The sequence below is a fragment of the Agelaius tricolor genome, unplaced genomic scaffold (assembly GCF_023055355.1).
Source record: "Agelaius tricolor isolate 1412-34295 unplaced genomic scaffold, bAgeTri1.0.p SCAF_17, whole genome shotgun sequence".
NCBI classification, from domain to species: Eukaryota; Metazoa; Chordata; class Aves; order Passeriformes; family Icteridae; genus Agelaius; species Agelaius tricolor.
In genome coordinates this window covers 2150474-2155254 of record NW_027269277.1, presented here as the reverse complement: position 1 = coordinate 2155254, position 4781 = coordinate 2150474, and the positions used below count along the sequence as shown (strand labels likewise).

Below are 4781 nucleotides of genomic sequence, written 5' to 3'. Positions count from 1 at the left end.
TGCAGTTCAGTGAAAGTTTAGGTCAATTTGTAACCCATTCACTGGTAAAACACAAGCTTCAAACCCACCCACATGAGAGCAGAGGAAATCTGGGAACAGCAGCAGGATGAGCCTGCTTGGCTCAAAGAAGCCTCTCCAAAAAGGAGGAGAACACATCCCCGAAATGCTGGACAGACAGAGGGAGCACGGGGCAGCTCCACCTGCCTCTGCCTGCACACGTTCACCGATGAACCCAAGCCAGGACAGGACAGAATTCACAGAAATGCAAGTGTAGAGAGCTTTTTGGATAATTGGTAAGCTGAGAAAGGACATTTCGATGTGATACCAATGGATAAGGATAGGAGAAACAAGCTGAGAACTGAGCAACCAGTGTCCAATCACTGACAAAGGTCACAGTGACCTTCTCTGAAACGGGAAGTCGGGGGAGAAAATCGCTTGCCAGAAAATGTAGTTATCTTAAGTAGAAAAGTTAGAAGAATGCAAACATAGAAGCAAAATAATTGTTAGAAGATAGAAGTAAGTGTAGTTGATCTAAGTGTGCTTTAACCAATGATGAGCTCAGCTTTTGCAATATGTATAAGCTTCATTAACACCAATATAAATATGTGTGGGGTTTTAATAAACTTCGAGATTTGTTATTCATCGCATATGGTGTGTCGCATTTCTCCCGCCGTTCACGACATGCAAGGACAGATCACCTCTGGGGCCAAAGAGCAAAGTTAAATTCCTGCAGCACTCTTGCAGGGTTTCAGTCCTGCCTGCTTTCCCAATATCCCTTTTTGTTGCCTTTTCTACTTTTCATCACGCTTCTGCCGAGGTACAGACAGTAACCTTTGGCTAAAATTGAAGAAGGAAAGATTAATTTTGCTTTAACAAAGAAAGGTTAAAGGTACAAAACACGTACCTCGAAGTCTATCCACTCCAACACAAGTTATTCTTGATTTATTAAATGCATGTCCAAAAGAGTTCCTGTCCTAAATGCAAAGACACTTGTTAGAAGAAAAATAATACAAATGCTTCATTTTCCCCCCTAATTCTCTGATTTGTTACATTGTTTTATGTCAAGACTAGAGAAAAAAGAACCTTCCTGAGCCCCTGACACTTTCCTTTAGCAGGAACAGCATTGCTAGGAAAGCAAAATTGTGTGAATCTTATTCAGAGAAATAGGTTCTATAGTTTAAAAAAAATAACTAATTGTAGCAGGCAAAAATGTAGCATTGAGAATTCTTTATTTCTGGTGGAACTAGGTCATAGCTGCTCATGTACAGGCATCAGAACAGAAGCTTCAATAAACAGGATTATTCCTATCAATGTTGAAAAGAATAGGACTAATTACATCTGAGGTAATTAGAAGCATAAACATTCTTTCAATGAAACTGGTGATCAGAATTTATTCTATTTTCTTTATTTTTTTCATGCCATCTCAGGTTCCTTCACCTCCAGGCTCACCTGGCAAGCCCCAGCCCTCGCCTGGGACTGCTCCTCCCTTCTGGCTCTTATGGGTTTAACTCTCCTAGGATTTATGGCCTTAAATCTCTTATGGGCTTAAATCCCTTATGATTTAACTCTCTGCTGGTAAGAGTTCCCCCCGCCCTCCCAAAATACTGCTTGGACAAAATTTTATGTTAATTTTTCAAAAATTCTCTTCCACCCCCCAGAATCTGTCTTTTATTTGCTTGCTTCTGAATAGATTTTTCCTTCTATTTTTTTTTTAATGGTGTCATGACTGATTTCTTTCTTTATCTGAGAAATTAGAAAACAAAGAAAAAAAACATTAAAAAATCATGCACAATCTGCAGTTTTCCAACAAGAAGCAGCAACTCCTCCTACCTGCCACTGGAAATAGCTACTCAACATTATTAAGTACCTCCACTTCCCCACAGCTAGACAAATCCCAAAGCACCTCCTTTACTGCATTTTTTTATTGATGAGGTTTGTCATTTTATGGGATGTGGTACAATAGAAAGCAATTAAGTCACTGATGCACACAAATGTTACCTTTTTGCAATGCGTCAGCAGCAATAATCTTCTTTCAAATATGCTGAGAAGCAGCTATAAACCTTCTCCTGCCAGAGGCAAGCTCTGGTGAGCCTCGTCGTGCTGAAAGTTCCTCACAGAAGGTGTTGCTTAAGGTCTGCATCCACCAAAAACAGAGAAAATTAAGGTGCACGAGCAGCTCTGTTTTGGCATGGCTCAAAGAGAGTGGCCACTGAATCACCCCTCAGCTTCCCAAAACTGTTTTTTTGATCTCTTTAGTGGCTCTGTGTGAGAACCTTGAGGAGGACATGAAGGCCAGGTGCTATTTTCATGCCTTATTCATCTCAGGAAAGGGCTGGTTGGCTGGGTCACAGGAATCGAGGAACCCCAGGATTTCAGCATTCCAGCTGCTGGCAGAACTGAACATTTTCAGGTGTAGACCCCTGATCTTAGTCAGGATTAAAACCTTTTTCCCTTAACCTTGGTGAAAGTATCACTTTCGACTTCACCAGAAGCAGAAAGAAATGAAAGTCTGATCCTCTCCTCAACCTTTACAAGTCAGCTAAATAAAAGGCATTACGGCATGCAATTGCTTGAAGCAGTAATATTCATTGAAATGAAGAATTTTTTTTTCCCCCAAGTACCAGAGAAACACTTGATATTTGCTGAAGGAAATGGAAATATTTCATGGAACAATTTATAGAGGCGACATTTTCACTGGAAACAATCCTGCACCAAATCACTCAATCACAATTTATATCCAGAAGTGAAACGTTGGACAGATTAAAAAAGAAAAAAAAGGGGGATCTCATGCACAAAACTTGTTTCTGAATAAGCTGAGGCTGTAAACTCTGTGTGTCACTGATGGAGAAACAGCTCCCAGGGCCAGTAATTCCAGCAGGGAGAGCCAGGCCTGGGGACTGCAGGAAGCACAAACTGCTCCGGAGTCATTTTGATCCAATTGCACTTTATGGCCCTGTGGAAATCACTTCATTTCTATCTCCAGGTTTTTTTCTTCATTTCTATCTCCAGTTTTTTTTTTCATTTCCATGAGGAGGAGGATGTGCATTTTCCTATAAACCTCTTTCAGAGGGGTGGTGGGCAATTACTTATGACTTGCAAAGCTTTCTGTGGTAACAAATCTCTTTTGACCAAACTGTGTGTTTTTAAAAGGCTGCCATTTTCATGAATCGACCTCCAAACGGCTCATGGCACCAGGAAATCTAACCTGGACCTTGATTGTGCTTCCAGACTGAAATAAAAGTGACCTAAGAAAATATAAATGAGTTGTTTCAATATCAAACATTAACCCTCATTGTGCCTGGGGAGAATTTTCTCAGCATCAGTGACGATGATGTATTGCAGGACCACTGCAATTAACAGCACTGTGAGCTCCTAACTTAGCAAATATTCCCACTGCAGGAACTTTAATTTATGTATTTATCTATATATGTGTGTGTGTATGTATTTATATATATACATACACACACACGTCTTCCAGATGAGTTTGTCAACGATTTTTTTGGATTATTTTTGGTACACTTACATTTCCATTTCATGTTTTACATTACATAAACACACAGATGGAAACTCAAACATGTCACGAAAGATTCCAGCCAGTAACTCTGAGATACTGCTTTGCATTTTATACCAGCCCTCATTTTTGCCTCTTCTCCTAAAGCAATTAGCAAACAGTTGTTCCATAAGCTGACAAGGTAGGAACAGGAGTGAAACACTATTAAACCCAGAGCTGTCCTTCAAACTTCAAGCATTTAATGGAGTTAAAAGCAATGGCAGATTCTGTGCACTGCCAAAAATAAGATGCAGGACACGCAGAGCACAATTCCTCTTTTCCCACCACCATTCTCCTGATGTGCATCTTTCTCCTCAACAGCTGCACAGAGACTCCATGAGCAGAGAGTTCTTCACCTGGGAACTGCGGAGAGCTGGGAGAGTCCTTGTTCTCCCACCTTCATTATCTTCAGCCCTGCTTATCCATGTGACCACAGCAGGTTAAACATGGTCAGGATCAGTCTCAGAAGTAAATTTCTAACAGTACTTGGATTAGTTATCACCTAGGAATACTGAGAGTTGCAAACATAGGATCTTGCTTTTCATACTGTTTTTGTTATTTTGTTTATATGCACAACTGTCCTCTAAAAATGCATTCACCTTGTGATTATTTCTCCCTTGACTGGAAAGCACAATGACATAAAGCCTGGACATTTTTTCACTATATTTGGCATATTCCAATAACCTCAGCCCTTCTTCCTGTTAGCAGCTACCTACAGAAGCTACTCCAGCCTGCAGTGAATGGCCTGAGCAAGAGAAAAGCACTTACTTTGTCCCCCAAGACCAAAACCTTCCAGTCCCTACTTTCAAGTTGCTCTGGGCTGGAGACACAATTCCATTCTGCTAAACTGCAGCACCATCCATTGCTGCAATTCCACAGGGTCATTCTTTATGTAAATTCTCATTAGGAGAGGCTTGGGTAACATTACATCTGCAACATTCCTCTCCAGATTCTGTGTTTTGAAATCCAGCTCCAAGGCTACAGCAGCTCTTTCATTAACTCACAAATGCCAGGCAGATCACTTGCTTGGCAGCCACACACAAGTTCTTTTGGAATGTTTACAGGCAAAAATCCTCTCCCTTGACCAAAACAATAAAAGGAATTATGCCCACAAGCTTTGGTCTGAGGATTTGTACGTAGGGCAGCTGGAACAGAGAGTTAATGGGAAGTCAGTGCTGGCTGATCCAGCTCCACACAGCATTGCAACCCCACCGACCTTCTGAGGGCAACA

The 4781-nt window shown here is 41.1% G+C and overlaps 1 long non-coding RNA gene across 1 annotated transcript; it reads right to left on the bottom strand.

Moving 5' to 3' along the window:
* Nucleotides 1-786: 786 nt before the first annotated feature.
* On the bottom strand, nt 787-4433 carry LOC139597117 (uncharacterized). Its single transcript, XR_011681513.1, has 3 exons — nt 4319-4433; nt 1999-2134; nt 787-974 (listed from the first exon to the last, which is right to left on the bottom strand). It is a non-coding gene; the product is annotated as an uncharacterized lncRNA (long non-coding RNA).
* Between the last annotated feature and the right edge of the window lie 348 nt (nt 4434-4781).